A 16,429-nucleotide genomic window follows, 5' to 3' on the forward strand; every position below is an offset into this window, starting at 1 on the left:
TTTACAAGAAGAGATAATAAAATCAGACACCTCTCACTGTCCCGTGGTCACACCCTCTGGACAGGCCAGTGTGTTTGGTAGGTAGTGCCCACAGCCTGTAAAGTGACTGTCTCGTCCATTTCTGTTTTTCTACCCTCTCGGTGCCTGGCATGTAAGGCTGCCACGTGCTCCGTTGGCGAAGACAGTTACGATCTCTTTCCCAGCATTGTTCTGTGTTCTTGGTAATATCCCTGAACAACGTCCTTTAGCCCAGCAAGCTTGAGGTTAAAGGTGTGGTGATATATTGTGTACCCTAATAAAATTTGCCTGAAGATCAGAGAACAGAGCAAGCCACTAGATTAAACATGGAGGCCAGGCAGTGGTGGCACACACCTTTAATCCCAGCACTCGGGAGGCAGAGGCAGATGGATCTCTGTGAATTCAAAACCACCCTGGACTACATGAGATGGACTCAGTCTAGGAGAGAAGACAGAGCCAGGCAGTGGTGGCACACACCTTTAATCCCAGTACTGGGAAGCACACGCCTTTAACCCCAGGAAGTGATGGCTGGGCGGAGCAAGGTATTTAAGGTGTGAGGAGACGGGAGCTAAAGGCTTTTCCGCAGAAGCATCCCTTTCAGCGAGAGGCTTTTTCGGATGGGGTCTTTTCAGACTGAGGAGTTGGCGAGGTGAGACGTGGCAGTGGCTTGTTTCTTTGTCTCTCTCTGATCTTTCAGCGATTACCCCAATATCTGGCTCTGTTTTTTTTTTTTTTTTTTTTTTTTTTTATCATTAAAAGACCGTTTAGATTTCCTGTTACGTAAAGGAGGCTGCTGGCTGCTCTAACAGACACCCTGGGGCCAGCAGCATGTCAGCTGATGGCTTTGGACATAGACTTTGACATCGCTCCCATCTACAGGCATCCGGCATCAATGCCAGAGGCTCATTCTGCCTCTGCAGCTGCTAAGATAGCAACAATTACCATGGGCGCCTAGCATCAGCGCCACTTATGAAGGATTGTGCTGTGCCAAGGACATTTTTATACTTATTTAATCCTCACTTAAAAACCGCTCTAAAGGACGGGGGATGGAGCTTAATTGGTAGAGTTCTTGCCTCGCATGCACAAAACCCTGGCTTTGATCCCCGGCGTGTATAAAACTTGTAATCCTAGTTCTTGGGAAGTGGAGCAGGAGGACCAGAAGTCCAAGGTCACTCACTCTTGGCTACGTAGTGAGTTAGAGGCCAACCTGGGCTGCAGGATACCAAGTCACCAACCAACCAACCAACCATTACTACTACAAGGTCAATATTATTGTTATTGGTTTATACATGAAGATCCCAGAATCCTGATACTCGTCCGAGCTGATACAGTTTGTAGTTTACAAAGCCCCAGAGTTAAAATTGGGATTCAGAGCTCTCTCCCACTCCACTGCATCTCTCTCTCTCCAGCTCTGGACCTTGGGCATCCTATCTGCACCAAATGCCTCTACCCAGGTGTGGTGGCTATGCTGTGCCACGGTCCCCACCAAGGCCAGAAGGACTAATTTGACTGGTTACAGTGACTACTGCCGACAGCCTCTCCGAGGATAGCCGCCTAAGGCTAAGTTCTTTCTCAGGGACGACATACAGCCATTGCTTGGGGGGAGATATATTGATGGGAGGAAATATAAAGGCCTCACCCTTGCCCTAATGGGGACCACACTGAAGGCCTATCCCTGTTTCCCAGTTCCCTATGGAGCCAGCTGGGTTTTGCCATGGTGCCACAGTCCAACGCTCCCTCAGACAATCCTACCCGCCCCACCCTGGTGGTTGTCTTAGAGCCTCTTTGGGAATTTTCCTATTATACCATCCTCCCTCATGGTCTGCTTTCTGGGGAACCCCACCTGCAACAAGGATATTTTGCAAGATTAGCTTGGGGGAGGTGAGCTTTGAAGATTTGTCCACAGGCTCCTGTACAAAATTGCAATGCCTGGAGAGGTTCATGTCCTCAGCAGGAGGGACAGGCAATCTTGTGTTCTTGGCCTAAGCCAGCACTGGCTGGAAGTAGTTCTGTGGCTTGCGAGATCATCTTACCTGTCTGAAGGAATTTCTCTGCTACAAAAGTCAAGCTGAATATGTGTATGTGCATGTGCATGTGTGTTATTTATATCCTATTATATATATGTATATATATGTATATATATACATATATATATATGTTTTCAGGTTGGAGGGCCTGACAGTCTATGCTTAAGGAAGTAAAGGACATCAACACTCATAGTTCAACCTTCAAAATAAATCATTTACAACGCCTGAACTTGAGCAAACAGCCTGGTCATTCTGATACCATTCCTTGAGTCTACCAGTTCCTCATTTATTTAGTTCTGCTCTGTGCCAGCCCCTGGGCTAGCAAATTAGTCCTTCTGGCCTTGGTGGGGACCGTAGCACAGCATAGCCACCACACCTGGGTAGAGGCTTTCGGTGCAGAGAGGATGCCCAAGGCCCAGAGCTGGAGAGAGAGAGATGCAGTGGAGTGGGAGAGAGCTCTGAATCCCAATTTTAACTCTGGGGCTTTGTAAACTACAAACTGTATCAGCTCAGACGAGTATCAGGATTCTGGGATCTTCATGTGTAAAACGGGAGGACAGAGATACACGAAATCATTTCTGGTTTTGAGGCCTTGACAGAAACCCATCAGAATAAAGTACACAATCATTTGCAGTGACTGGTTGAAAATGGTGAGGAATCATAATAGTAAAAAAAACCCAGTGAGCATTATATTTCCATACTTAATTCAATGAAAACGGTGGCTAAGTGCATAAGACATGCTGTCACCCAGTGGGCAATGGCCAGGGAGGTAAATGCTTACTACGAAAACATAAGTATCTGAGTTCGGTCCTTGGCACCCATGTAGGAGCCCGGTGTGGCGGCATGCACTGTTGGGGATGTAGAGACAGGCAGGTCCCTGCAGCTCACCGGCCACCCAGTCTAGCCAAATCAGTGAACTTCCCAGTGAGAGACCCTGTCTCAAAGAAACAAGGTGGATGACTCTTGCCAGCAGATAATTAAGGTTGACCTCTGGCATTCCCATGAGCACACATGCATGCAGACCTGCACGTTACAGGCCCGCCTGCCCATGCCCTCACACATAGAAACGCTGTCAACCAAAGTTATTATGAAAAGAAACTCGCTTTTGAAATCAGCTATTGCGAAAAGAAACGTAGCTTTAGAAATGAGCTACTTTCTTGCCAGCGTTGGGCAGCCTGTGGCTGTGACCTCTGGGTGTTGAGGCCACCCTGATCATCTTAGGGGACCATGACTTGGTGTGTGACAACAGCTGAAGGCTTTGGTTCTTTCAAGCCACCGTGCCAACTTCTCAAGAGCTAATATTCTTACGATATTAGTTTGTATAATTTTCCGACTCTGATGCTCATGGTCTCCTGGATGAATTTCAATTGCTCTTTTGACACCCCCCAGAAAGATTTCTTCTGTCTCCTGGGTGACCGGCTCGCGAGGCTTTCTGAGTCCTCCTGGCCTTCTTGCCAGTTTCTCTTTCTGGAATGCTTCTCCATTCTCTCGACTAGACCACAGGAGGCTTCCCTTTCAGGCTGGCTACAGCTTTGTTAGCCTTTGAACACACTTCCCTGAACACTGCCGCCTTACAGGGGTCTTCCATCCTTTAGACCTGTGGCGAAGGTTCTGAAGAAATGAGGAAGGGTTAGGTGTTGTATCCTGAAGGTGTCCTGTTGGGTGAAGGACCTGCTTGCCCTCTTGGTGTGATTTATGGCATCTCGGCTAAGAACAAGAAGCTTCCTTCAATTCTTTATCAGGGTTCCTCCAAAAATACCGAACAACTTTTATCCAGCTACTTTGGGGGACAGAAGTAGCATTTTTCACGGGTGAGCATAAATTAAGCGAACTTCTTTTTCTTTTTATAGAGAGCAATAAATCAAAAGGGAGAGAGGAAAAAAAGAGCCTTTTGTGACCCATCTTGGTTCCCTGGGAACAGCAATAACCTGGCCTTGATCCCAAAAAGGAGTAGGAAACTATTTTTCATGCTGAGTTCAGTTCGGTTTTCAGGAAAAATGAATTATGGTCCACTTGCCTGTAAGTTCGCATCTGTTCGTGTGTGTGTGTGTGTGTGTGTGTGTGTGTGTGTGTGTGTGTGTGTGTGTTTGCTGGTGTGTGGCATGTGTCCCCATGGGTGCCCACCTGTCTAACTGGCTCTTATACTTTTTAAGTCTAAAGCAGACTTGGGATGTCACCACTGAAATCCTGAGGGAACACCAGACCAAGGCAAGAGGCAGACCCTTGGGGGAATGGAACTTACAAGAGGACATGGGGTTCAGTACTCTAAGTCATTCGTGTGAAGAGTCACAGTGATGCCCAGGGGACTACCTACTTTCCCTGCCACATGTTGCTAGGGGTGCAACTGTGTATGTGTGTGGGGTGTGTGTGTGTTGGGGGAGGGGTAGGGCTCTGAACTGAATTGTTCTGGTCCTCTGCTGCTTCAACAAAACTCAGGTGATGGTGCACGCCTTTAATCCCAGCACTCAGGAGGCAGAGGCAGGCAGATGTGTGTGAGTTCAAGGTCAGCCTGGTCTACAGAGTGAGTGTCAGGAGAGCCAGGGCTACACAGAGAAACCCTGTCTGGGGGTCAGGGGCCAAACAACAACAATAACAAAATCCGTCTCGGAACCACAACATCCCTGTCGCCTGCACCCCGAGGCTGGTTCCCACTTCTTCCGAGGGGGCCTCCTACCTGGGTGTCTGGGTACCAAACCCAGATCCTAGGGCTGTTCATTCTCTTCCAGTTCATTTTTTTTTCTTTTGTTCTTCCCTTCCTAAGACAGTCCAGAGTTCCCATTGCCTGCAATGGCTCTCCTTCTCTTGGCATTTTCTCCTGAGAACGCCCACTAGCCTGGGGTGGGAGGACTTTAAAATCAGCATTCCACTGCAGAAGAGAGGGGGGGGGGAGGAAGAGAGAGAGAGAGAGAGAGAGAGAGAGAGAGAGAGAGAGAGAGCGCTTGCTGTAAGTGACTGTTACAGCCGTTGTCCATGGAGACTTGGACCGTATAGGAGAGAGACTGGATCAGGCTCCTGGGAGCCTGGGTCAGGCTGAGGAACTCATCATTTCTGCCTGGGCTGGACCCAAGCCTGTGGAGACGAACAATTAGAGAGGTAGGCAGTCAGAGAGAAAGAAGATGCTGAGTTATCCTGAGATCTCCCCCAGGGTCCCCTGGGGCTCATCATGAGGGCAGCAGCTGAGGAAGCCTCCCCAGGGCCAGACTCCACGGCTCAGTGCATGTCCACATGCATGTGTAATCCCCTCTGAGAGCCATGGCAGTTGAGATGAGGTCAAAGGGTGAGACCCTACAGTGGGGTGAGTGTTCTTTATTAAAAGAGGAAGAGGCCTGGTTAAGACGCAGCCGTGCGCGGGCTGGGAAGAGAGTCCTTACATAACCTGGTCTGGGACTCCTAGTCTCTAAAAGGCTGTGGCTTTTACTGTTTAAACCACAGAATCTGTGGCTGGAGAGATTGGCTTAGTGATTAAGAGCCCCGGCAATTCCTAGCACCCACACGGTGCTCATAACAGTCTGTAACTCCAATTCCAGAGGATCTGGCATCCTCTTCTGGTCTCTGAAGGCACAGGGCACATGGTACACATACAGACATGCAGGCAAAAAAAAAAAACCCACAACATAAAATAAAGGAAGATACTTTAAACCACAGTGTCTGGGACCTTTTATTCTAGGCCTTACCTTACATTATGTTCCTATCACCCTAGTTCCAGGGATAATCTACAGTGGTAGCACAGAGTCCAGCCATAGGAAGATGGGGCATGGGGAGGATCCAGGTGTGGGGCAGACCAGATGGGGTTAATACAGTCATGGGGAGGAGCCAGATATGGGGCAGACCAGATGGGGTTAATACAGTCATGGGCAGGAGCCAGGTGTGGGGCAGACCAGATGGGGTTAATACAGTCATGGGCAGGAGCCAGGTGTGGGGCAGACCAGATGGGTCTAACCAGGTAGCCGAGTCTGCATGTGACCAGACTCTTGTCTGGTTGCCCTGGCTTCCTTCTTTCCTTCCACCTAGGGTTGGCTGGGACAGGTAATTTTCTCAGACAACCTTCCTTGGAGGACACAGTGATTTCTGGCCCAGACATGTAGTTTAGCACACTGCTGTGTAATTAAGCTGGGCTATGGAGGTCCTGGCACTCAGCTCTCTCTGTGGTAAGGCCGCCCAAGTCTGTCATGCAGCTGCCTGGCCTCCTTCAGTGGTCTTTCCTCCCATCCTGAGGAGAATATATTCACCTAGCTTCACTCCCAGGAAGCTGAACTGTAGGGGAGAAACATCCACTGGGTGCATAGAGGGGTCACACCCTCCTCAGGGTTCTTTGCCTGGAGTGTTCATTCCCCAGCCCAGATTCTCCTTCTTAGCCAGTCAGATTTCTGCTGAGGAAATTTCAGAGTTTAAGGGTTCGATGTCAGGGCCTCCCCGATGGACCACAGCAGGTTAGGCTCCAGGTGGCATTGGAACATCTACTTCTCTTCTCTCTCTTGGTTTTTTGAGGCAGGGTTTCTTTGGAGAGCCCTGGTTGTCTTATAACTCACTCTGCAAGACCAGGCTGGCCTTGAACTCACAGAGATCCATCTGCCTCTGCCTCCCAAGTGCTGGGATTAAAGGTGTGCACCACCACCACCTGGCTCAGGGGCTCCTTTTCTAAGGGGTTTGGCCTCTTGGAGCAGCTGAAGGAGGAATGGGAAAGGGGACAGAGAATAGCAAAAGAAAGAGAGTCACATGGGGACCACCTGATATGGGACAAGAACGGTGGCACTTGGGAAGAATCTAGCCCAAACCAGTGCTCAGAACCCCTGGCATCCTAGGTCTGTGGTTCTGATGTAACAGTTTGAATGGCTGCCCTGTGGTCTTGTATTTTAAGGAAAAGGCACTTGAGAATGCAGGTCGTTGGGTGAGGGGCTATGGCCCACAGAAGATGGCCTCTTTCCTACCTGATTCTGGCCCTTTGCGGGCTCAGGCTTCCCCCATAAGCACCCACCTCTTCTTCTTGTTGGTTGCTGTTGGGAGTATACCCAAGGGGGTGTCTGCAGCCTGGCAGAAGGCAGGAGCTTAACCAGATCCAAGAGCCTGGGCCTCCAAGCTGCAGGAGAAGCATTGGCAGATCTGGCTGTGCTTAAAAATGCTTGGCACAGCTTTTTATAGGCACCTATCCCAAGTCACCCATACGAGAGCTCGTCCCTCAGAAGCCCACCCAAACTGTCCCTCGCCCCACTGTTTCCTACAGAATGGGAGATGTAGGCCTGGAGGGGTGACTCAGGCCTTCTGCCTCAGGTTGTACATCAGAGTAGGGTCACCTTGGTCCTGAGATTCCTAGGCAGGATGTAGGCTTGCAGCTTCTGAGCCCAGAGTATTTTGTAGGGACAGACCCTCTTCTGTGCCGCAGGGTGTCCAGCTTGTCTATTTCCAGCATGTGGGACAGAACTACTCTCAGCCTGGTGTTTATAAGTGCATCTCAAAGCTAGACTCTGCTTGCCGAAGACCTCAGCCTGCCATGGGGCATCTAGACGAGAGCTGTCGTGGATTCCACAGACCCAGGCACCTGGTCCCAAGTATGGGTTATAACTGTCCCCCAAGCCCTGGTCTCTGACAGTCTTCAAAATACTTCTGCTAAAATTGAAGTGGTAGCTTTGCGGGGGAAGGAGCTCAGGGCAGTTTGGAAAAAACTCTTCGATTCTGCTTCATGCAGTCGATCTTGCAGGCTAGGGGTCTCCCACTCACTCTGAGAATGGATTTCCAAGCGTAACAGGGCAGGCCTCTGTATACTCTTATGTGAACCTTTGCTCCACCCACCTCTTTCCTCTCCCTGCCCCTTTCCCTCCAAGGTATGACCCCTGGGGAACAATTTGAGCAGCACTGCTTACTACTTTCTCTGAAGAAAAAACTCGTCGACCAAGGTGGACCGGATTATTATGTCTCTTTCTCTTTGCTGAAGTACTTCTCAATCTATCTACTAAAGAAAAAAAAAAAAAACCCCACCATCAGGATCTTTAATAAACGGGCTTTAATCAAGGGAATTATCAATGTGATTCATCCTCCCTCAGGGCACATCTGCAATTTATCTTTCAGCCAAGGGCTCAATGTTTTAATGCACAGGACCTTGGAACAATGGCCATTAATCCCATCTGTCCCCACGAGAAGGAAGACGCATTTGATGTTAGTGCCCAGGGCTCTGGCCCCATTAGGAATTTCTCCACTGGAGTCCCCATAACGCTAACATCTTAACTAAGATGGGGCAAAAGAAGAGTGGCACACAGTGCTCCAGGGGCGAGGCTGAGCCGGGCCGTGGTGACCCCTCCCTGTTCATGGTGACAGTCGAGGCTGCTGGGCTCAGGAGTCGTGGGTGGTTGTTCAATCCCCTCCACTGCCTTCCTTACTTGTTCCTCTGGGTTTCAGCCCAGATGCTGCAAGGAGGAGGATGCTCCTAAGCATGGGTTGGTGGTGGCGGTGGTGGCGGTGGTGGCGGTGACACATTCTCGTGGTGAACGAGGTCAGTAAAGTGGGAGCTGCTCCAGATCAGTCCCTGCCTTATTCGGCCGAATGGAGCCAATGCACCTGACCCTATGGTACCTACTGCCCTACAAAACCAGAGACTCAGAGGCTACAACGGGCCTGGGGATGTGGACTGGAATCTACCCGTCTTTCTTTTTTCTTCCCATGGGGAACAGTTATGTCTCTCTTTTGCAGCCCCTGGAAAGGAAGGACTGATTTTCCTCCCTCCTCTTTCCATCCTCACAGCCTCAGCCCCTGGACCAGGCCTGGTAAACCAGAGACTCTGTGCACTCAGCCTTTGCCTATAGCCCATGGCAGCAGCACCCCCCCCCCCCGCCACCCCTGTTCTGCCTTGGACCCTGCTTGCCACAGTCCCAGATGCCAGAGGCCTGGAGGGGCTGCCATGACACTGTTAAGAACCGAATTATTCCCAGAATTACAGAACCCCTTAGGAAAAAAGTTCGACCCGTTTGGCAACTTCAATACATTTTCGGAACCAGAGAATTAGAGTTTCTAAACCTCAAGTTGGGAAAGGACTTGTATGTCCACTTTCTTTCCCACAAAGCACGCTTACACGAGTCTCTTTTTCTCCATCCAGGTCTTCTTGCATAGAAGCATGCCCTAGAGAGAAACATTCCCGTGGCCTCTCCTGCCATTCCTGGATCTCTAAAAGACCCATACTTATTGAAGTCAAGGAAGGGCCAATGGCGGCTTAGGGGCATGAAGTACGACGTGTTGCACTCTGGGTTGAGGCAGTGGAATGTCCTTGTGTTCTTCCCAGTGTCCTCTTTCCCCTTTACCAGTGGTTACCAACAATTTCCCCTTTTTTTTTGCTTGTACACTCAAGTTTGAGTGTGTGTGTGTGTGTGTGTGTGTGTGTGTGTGTGTGTGTGTGTGTGTGTGTGTGAAAGAGAGTGTGTTTTGACTGCACGTATGTTTGTGCACCATGCGTGTGCCTGGTACTCTATAAAGTCAAAATAATGGTGTTAAGTCCCCTGGGACCAGAGTGGTGGATGGTTGTGAGCTACCATGTGGATACTGGAAACCAAACCTGGGTCATCTGCAAGAGCCACAAGGGCTGCTGACCACGGAACCGTCTCTCCCACCGACAATTTCTTACATCCAGATCCAAGCCACCTGACCCACCAGGATCTGCAAGGAGTTCTCAGCCCAAGAGAGACGCCCAACCTCCACGGATTCTGCCTGAGGAAGAGAGAAACTTACAAAGTCACGGGCTGCTTGCTAAAGCAGTATAGTGCAGCTTGTCCTGGAGGCTTCCAGTTTGTGTTTTGAATCTGTGGGGTGGGACTTCTCCAAGACAGATGCTGCTCGGGTCCTTGTTGAGCAGCTGTGAGCCACAAAGGTCACGTTTCCTGGAACTCAAGTTGGCTTCCTCATACACACCTGCCTCCCACCTCAGTAGGTGAAGTTCATCCTGGGCCACTGCTGTTGTCTCTGAAGTCATGGCTCTCAAGCCTCCATGTGTATCTGGATTGGTCAGTGGAGTTGTATAAACAGTGCTAGGCTCTGTCTCGGTAGATGTTATGAACTGAAGGTAACCCCCTGAATTCCTGTGTTGAAGTCTTAAACCCCAACATGACGTTATTACCAGGTAGGGCCTTTGATGAAGTCACAGAGGCAGAGCCCTCCTGGATAAGATTAGTACCCTTATAAAAGTATCCACAGCGAGGAGTTCGATCTCCCTCTTCCAGAGAATCAGTCTTCTATAGCCTTGAAGAGTGTCAGCACCCGAACCAACCATGTGAGGCTCTGGTATCCACTTCTAGACTTGGGAACAGTGAGGAATAAATTTCTGTTTACAAACTGTTGCGTTTCTGACACTTTGCTATAGAAGCAAACCTGGACTCAGGCAAGACAGTAGTTTAGAGCAAGACCCGCAAATGTGCATTTTTAGCAAGTTCCTGGGGACAGGGGTGTGCTGCCACAGGCACTCTGGGGACCGGCAACTGCTCTGTATATTCTGTTAGACCTCTCCAGGAGCCCGCTAGCCTGAGCTGTACATAAACACAGAGGCATGCTGCTCTGCTCAGCTCCATGATCTCTCCTCCTCTTCCTTTTCATTCAGCATCTTATTGCTCCCAGGGGACAGTCTAACTTTGAAGTATTTCACAATCAGGATTCTCGTTCTTCATCTTTTATCATTGCCCCATCCCTCTCTCACCACCCCCAGTTCCCAAGTATGACTGACTTTACTTAATTCCTTAGAAGCATCCGATAATCTTGCCAATGGACTTGGTCTTTACCTGAAATCTCCACCCCCTCCCCCCAACCATCATTACTTCCAGGTTTCCAAACCATTCCACGCCAAAGACAATTTCAAAGCTCAGAAAGAGTGTCGGAGGCTTTTTAGGGAACAAAACTCTGTTGGTAGCTGCACTTCATTGGACAGGTGACTGAAGAGAATTTGTCCTTAACTTTTCGGAGATTGATGAAAGCTACTGGGCTTCCCCTCAGAAAACACATAAGCAAAAAAATGGGGGAAATGTTTAGGGCACTTAAAATACATCTGTAGTCCAAATTCTGTGTCAAAGGAATGGTTACCAGTCTAGGGGTGAGATTTAGTTTTTATCACCACAGCCAGAATCTCATGAAAGGGGCCTAAGCTCACTGGACATCAGCCGCTGTTTTAGTCAGTGTTCTATTGTTGTGAAAAGACACCATGACCAAGGCAACTCTTATAAAGTAAAACATTTCATAGGGGCTGGCTTAGTCCATTATTTTCATGGTGGGGAGCATGGCGGCATGCAGGCACACATGGTGCTGGAGAAGTAGCTGAGAGTTCCACATCTGGATCTGCAGGCAGCAGGAGAGAGAGAGAGAGAGAGAGAGAGAGAGAGAGAGAGAGAGAGAGAGAGAGAGAGAGAGACTCTGGTCTTGACTTGGGTGTTTGAAACCTCAAAGTCCACCCCCAGTGACACACTTCCTCTTCCAACAAGGCCATGCCTCCTAATCCTTCTAAATAGTGCCACTGCCACTCCCCGGTGACCAAGTATTCAAATCTAGGAGCCTATGGGGGGCATTCTCAGTCACATCACCACAGTGTCCTTCCTTATAAGACAGCCGAGATGCTACTGGTCACCCGAGGAACAGTGAGGAGTGGTCCCCTCTGGTGCACTGGAGGTTTCACTGAAAACCATTTTCTGTACTTTTTAATGCAAAGAAACTGCTAAGGGGTTCCTCAGCTAACACTGGAACCAGGATATGGAGTCAGACCAGAGAAAGACCTGAATTCTTTTTTAAAAATACCACTAGCATGTATTTATGTATCCCAAGGGTTAAATAAAAACGCACAAACCTCCCAGGGGCTGGCAACACACACTTCAAGCTCTAACTCAGTTGCCTCCTCGGCTGTGGGACCTTAGCGGAGAACATGAGCTGGATACTCAGGTTCATCAAATTGATTCTCAGATGCAGCTTTGGGTTCTAAGTGGGAAGTAGAATTGAAACAATCATTTCCTCCCTAAATCCAAAGCTCTCAGCAGCCTCTCTGGCCCCAAATCCCAGAGATGAAGGTCAAGAAGGGGACGGGGAGCCAGGGATCTGATTCTGCCAAGCTGATGCTGGATGGGTGAAGGTTGCTGCTGGGAAGGTGAGGTCCTTCACCATCAGGAGGACAGGAACTGAGGGGCAGACTTAAGCAGTGTGCCAAAGGTCACAGAACTGCAGGGTGACGAGGTCAGGATTTGAAATCACATCTGTGGAGATGAGCATAGAGTAAATAGCTCTTTTCCCCTCATCAGAGGACCCCCTCCCCTACACACAAGCTCCCGCTTCTGTTCAGAGTGCAAATGAGTACCACCCCCATCCAAACTGGTTATGGCTGGTCCCTATCCCACAGTCAAGGGAGAACATCCAAGCCAAGCGAAGCACCGTCTTGGCTGCTGATCCTTGCAGTGGCAGATTCCTGCCTGAGGGTCAGCCTGTTGCCTGAAGCCACAATTGTAATCACAGCTGAGAAATGACAGCCTAATCATAATGATGGTAACAATATAATAAAGATAACAATAGCTGCCTGGCAGTGGTGGGCACACGCCTTTAGTCCCAGCACTTGGGAAGCAGAGCCAGGAGGATCTCTGTGAGTTCGAGGCCAGCCTGGTCTGCAGAGGGAGATCCAGGACGGGCTCCAAAGTTACACAGAGAAACCCTGCCTCGAAAAAACAAAAAAAACCAAACCAACCAACCAAACCAAACCAAACAAAACCAATAGCTAAGGTGTACCAAGATTGCCCTAAGCACCTTGCCCATATTGGTGTGTCTAACTTCTTCTTCTTCTTTTTTTTTTTTTTTTTTTAAGTTTTCACTACCATACATCAATGATATGTACTAATGGGGTTTCATCATGATGTTTCCATACATGCGTGCAATGTACTTTGACCACATTTGCCGTTGCTCTCCTTTTTCTCCTCCCACTCCTACAAATCTCTTTCCTCTCTTCACTCTGGTCCCCTGACCTCCTTGCCTTTGGTTTGTTTGTTTGTGAGCCAGTGGGTTCAGTTAGAATTATTTACAGGAGGATGAGCAGCTTGTGGATGGCTACGCCACTAAAGGAAATGTCTCTCCCTCCCTCGGGGAGGGGTAAGGCTTTCGAGTCCCCTCTTCATGTTTAATGTTCTTGTTCTACGCTAATATTAATCCCCTCCTTTCACATTTTGCTGGTGAGGAAACTGAGGTACAAAGTGTCTAACTGGGCCAAAGTCACAGCTGAAAAGGAACAGAACCAGGACCCATTTCTAACCATCTTCAGAGCCGGTGCTCTTGGGTTCCATATGTTGATTCCATATACTGTATAATCTACATTATACACAGTATATTCTATGTACTGATAAATAGTTAACACACATTATGCTTACTACACCTTGGGCATTGCTATACATACTTTGCATATGTTAATATACCGAACAGGAATTCTTCAGAGGCCACCATAGAGGCGGATACAATTTGTGCCTCCATCTCACCTGAGACTAAGCATAGGACAGCCAAGCCACTTGTCTGAGGTCACCCAGCATGTAAACAGTGGACATGGGCTTTGGACCACCCCTTGGACTCCAGAGTCTGTGCTCTCAAACATTGTTCTAGCAGCTAAACCCTAAGATCACAACTGTCTTAAGCAGATCTTCTGTTCTGGGACAGAGCCCTGAGGATGCCCACAGGGCATTTGGGACAAGAACACCTGGTAACCCCTAACTTCCAGACTTCCGTTGCCTGGTGACCCACTGTGCTGGGTAGACACAATAACTCGTGGCTGTGGTTATGAGTAACTGGCGGTTCCGCTCGAGCAGGGGCAGTGCTACGAGGAAGTGTGGGCTGAAGCTAGAGAATGTGGTTGTATAGAGGGGTAAAGGATGTGAAGCTCTTCTCTCTCTCCCCTCCTCCTACTCCTCTCTTTCTCCCCCACCCCAGCTCTTGTTTTAAGAGATTAAGTCTCGTATATACTTGGAAGCCTGGAAATGAGTATATAGTTGAGGCTGACCTTGAACGGTATCTACTTACTATTTATTTTGTATTTGTTCATTGTGTGTTTGTGTGTCAAGGCACACAAGGGGTGGGTCAGAGCGGTCAGTTCTTTTCTTCTGGCGTGTAAGTCCTGGGGACTGAATTCAGGTCCTCAGGCTGGTACCACCCAGCCATCCTGCTGTCCTCTGACCTTGAACTTCTGATCCTTCTGAGCCACCACACTGGCTCTGCTCTTTGTCTCTTGAGTCCCATTCTCTTTCTCCCTTGTTAGGATGAAGGACAAAAGCAATCTCCAGCACATTCTCTTGGGTCCCGTTACCCAGCGCAGACCTGACCTGCCGTTGTGTGTCCTCTACTGCTGGCCTGCCACTAGGAAACAGAATGAGGCTGGGGCCCCAAGCACAGCTCTCAAGACACCACAAAAGCCTGGTGGTGGTGTCGCTTGCCTTTAATCCCAGCATCTGGGAGGCAGAGGCAGGTGAATCTACACACCCAGTTCCAGGACACCCAGGCCTACACAAAGAAACCCAGTCTCAAAACACAAACAAACAAAAAGACAAACAAACAAAAAAAAAAACAAAACAACAACAGCAAAAACCACACAAAACAAGACACCGTGAAACTCTGGGAGGCCTGAAGTGGTGGCTGCTGAGGAGCAGGCTGCTGCCAGCAGCTCTATGAATTCATTTTGCGGCTTCACTGGAAGCACATCAAATACTTGGCACTAGGGAGTCCCTCCCCCGGGGACCAGATCTTGAGATTCAGAACGCAAGCTACTGCTCTGAAACGTGAAATAGTGCCTGTCGCTTGCTGCACAGGGACATTGATGCTCCAAGAAACTTTTTCCCGGGGTTGGGAAGTGCAGAGATTTTAGCCCTCATGGAAGGCAGTCAGTGGACGGGTGGGCGTCTAGGGAAGAACAGTATGAGGTAGCAGGGCACATAGGAGCAGCTCCCTTCTGCACTCCATCTGTGGGTGGGGCAGGAGGGGTTGGGAGGAGGAGAGGCTCCTGGGGACATTCCTCAGCCAGGCCTGGCGCAGCTGCAAAGGCAGCAGTTGTAGAGCTCCAGGGTGGGTCCGCAGTGGCCTCTCCTTCCTTGGGCTGAAAAGGCATCCTTCTGACCCCAGCAGCCATAGCATGGACTGTGGCTGACAGGGACTAGGCATTCCATCTTCCCATAAGGAGGCTTGAGCAAGTGGAGAGGAGAGCATGGCTTAGGACGTGAAGAACAACGGAGACCAAAGTGCTGAGGTGGCCTGGGGTCTGAGGGGGACGAAAGGAGGGCGCGGTCATTATTTGGATATGTTCTGTGTTTATGTAACTTCAGCTGAACTCCTTCCTAAAGGAAGAGCCCCAGGAATTTGGGTCCTGTAGGGAGCATGGCAAGTGGATGCTGGGGAACGGGAGGCAAGTTCTGAGCTGGCTAGGGCGGGGTCAGAAAGCGGAGGCAGTGGATGGAGCTTGCACACTGGAGGTTGGCCAGTGGGCAGGGCAGCGGTGGGAAGGGAAAGATGAAAAAACCAACGCTTGGGTAAAGCTCACAAAATTTGGGCACCATGTTATGTCTCCAGCGGTTATTTCCCTATTAGGAGTTAATGGGTTAAGTGGGTTTCACTGCATTTGGGGAACGTGTAAGATCTGCTCCATCATGGTGACAAGGAGTCAAGTGGAAATGTCCCTTGGATGATGGGGAGAGAAGTCTTCTTGCTTGGAGCTATACTGAAGGTCAGGGATGATGGAGCATCCACAGTGAGTCCCTGCAGGGTCATGGTAGCTGGGTGGGGGCCTCACAGAGATTCACTGCTTGTGGTAGTCCAATACTCATGCCCATCAGGGCCCTTTCTAAGGTCAGTAGCCATGGAAGCTCCTGAGACTAGTACTGGTTCATGTGCCTGAGCCTCGGGGAGTAGAATTCTTCCCTTGTCTCTTTGCACCTTTCTCCCCAGGGTCCCGATGTCTGGTCCGTGTGTTTAGAGAGAAGTGGGGTCGGGTAGAGAATAAAGGGCAGACATGCCGGGTGGTGGTGGCGCACGCCTTTAATCCCAGCACTCGGGAGGCAGAGGCAGGCGGATCTCTGTAAGTTCGAGGCCAGCCTGGTCTCCAAAGCGAGATCCAGGAAAGGCGCAAAGCTACACAGAGAAACCCTGTCTTGAAAAAAACCAAAAAAAAAAAAAAAAAAGGGCAGACACACACTACTCATTCTCCCCTGACAAGTGATCCGGCATTCCTATGGCTGAAAAGAAGGAATTTCTCGTCTCCTTCCTCGCTACAAAAGCAAGACTCAAGCTAAATCTCTAATGACTGCCTTGATGAGCAGGCCTTTGGTGGGAAACCTGAGGACTGGGTTTCAGCTATGATCCTACCATCTACAGACCACTTGCCACAGGAAAGGGGTGGTGTTGGTGCACTAATCTCTCTCTCT

General features: G+C 49.6%; 1 long non-coding RNA gene across 1 annotated transcript; it reads left to right on the forward strand.

Moving 5' to 3' along the window:
* The first annotated feature begins 581 nt into the window (after positions 1 to 581).
* Positions 582 to 10,355, forward strand: LOC128115167 (uncharacterized). The gene is made up of 2 exons (XR_008220029.1): positions 582 to 667; positions 9,130 to 10,355. It is a non-coding gene; the product is annotated as an uncharacterized LOC128115167 (long non-coding RNA).
* The last annotated feature ends 6,074 nt before the right edge of the window (positions 10,356 to 16,429 follow it).

This window comes from Peromyscus californicus, unplaced genomic scaffold, assembly GCF_007827085.1.
Source record: "Peromyscus californicus insignis strain IS unplaced genomic scaffold, ASM782708v3 Scaffold_1__1_contigs__length_55948999, whole genome shotgun sequence".
Classification (NCBI taxonomy): Eukaryota; Metazoa; Chordata; class Mammalia; order Rodentia; family Cricetidae; genus Peromyscus; species Peromyscus californicus.